Source organism: Stenella coeruleoalba, assembly GCF_951394435.1.
Source record: "Stenella coeruleoalba genome assembly, chromosome: 9".
NCBI classification, from domain to species: Eukaryota; Metazoa; Chordata; class Mammalia; order Artiodactyla; family Delphinidae; genus Stenella; species Stenella coeruleoalba.
Window position 1 is genome coordinate 53913558 of NC_137155.1, and position 1423 is coordinate 53914980.

Sequence of the window (1423 nt, forward strand, 5' to 3'; positions counted from 1 at the left end):
TCTTCTGACTTGTGGTCTTAAAATTTTGTTTTACAAAATCTGAAAATACAGAAGAAATCAGTACTACAGAGGTTATATTAAATAAGAGTAAAATACAAAACTATGATTAAGATGAATTAAAGAAAGCCAAAAAGTTAAAATTGTAAAACTTGTTACTTGTTGGGACTTTCCTACACTAGAAGTTAGGTATTATATACAGTTATTTTCAAGTAGATTACTTTATGTTTCTCTAACATGTTCTTTTCATCAGTACACTGTTAAACTAATCCAAAACCGTGCACATGTATACTACTTTACAATAGCAGCACACACTACTGCTACCTGCAAAGCTGTCACTCTCAAAAGACTTAGTGAATGAAGGGAAATAAAAAGTGGAGAAGGAACGTATTAAGGAGAAATAATGGGAATTAGAAGATTCATGCAGTTCAGCTCTTTCAACCAGCCAGCCAGCTTGCTAGCAGCAAGAGATAGTTTCCGTTGAGGATGGACCTGTGGAGTGGGAATGTGGTTACAGTGACCTTTGTCTTATCTGGGACTGCAGTAGGAACTTGCTTGTTCTTCGTCTTTGCTTTAGCCATGTTGTAATTCCCAGAATCAAAATATCTTTGCCCTTTCTGCAATCATTTCCTTAAGAAATCTGAACCTCCAGGCTTTTGTCCTAGAGGAAGATACCTTGCTTTTAATTTTGCTTCTTCAGCTTTCTCTGGACTAGTCACTTTATCTTCCATTTCCTTCTGTTCCTTTGTGGAGGCTGCCTCAGGGACTTCTGTGGATATACTGCTCTCTCTTACCCCACTTCTCCACTATGGGGTTTGATTAACTTTAGAGATAGAGTTCTCGCATGAAGATAAAAGTGGAGGATCAGCCATATTATTCTAGTTTAGGGTCGCAAGGAAAACTGGATTAGAGAAGGTGGTTTGTACTGGAGATGGAAATAAGACTCTCTACACGACACTCCCCCGGAACTGAACTGACTTAACCTCTGGGATGGTTAATTTCATGTGTCAACTTGACTGGACCATGGGGTGCCCAGATATGTGGTCAGACATTATTCTGGGTGTGTCTATGAGGGTATTTTTAAGAGATTAATATTTGAATCAGTAGACTGAGTAAAGCAGTCTCCCTCCCTAATGTTCTTGGCCCTCATCTAATCCACTGAAGGCCTAAGTAGAATAAAAAACTGAGTAAGAAAGATTTCTTTCTTTTGGCTTTACTGTCTTTGAGCTAGGATATAGGTCTTTTCCTGCCTTTGAACTCAGACTCAGGCTGGAACTTACATCGTTGACTCTCCTGAGTCTCTGCTTGCTGACTACAGATCTTGGGACTTATCAGCCTCCATAACTGTGTAAGCCAATTCCTTATAATGAACCTCTCTCTATTATACATTATTATATGATACATGCTTTATATATCATGTAATAAT

The 1423-nt window shown here is 38.3% G+C and overlaps 1 pseudogene across 1 annotated transcript; it reads right to left on the reverse strand.

Annotated features, from left to right (window-relative positions):
- Positions 1-387: 387 nt before the first annotated feature.
- Positions 388-767, reverse strand: LOC307191737 (cAMP-regulated phosphoprotein 19-like; annotated as a pseudogene). Its single transcript has one exon. The product of its transcript is annotated as a cAMP-regulated phosphoprotein 19-like (transcript).
- Between the last annotated feature and the right edge of the window lie 656 nt (positions 768-1423).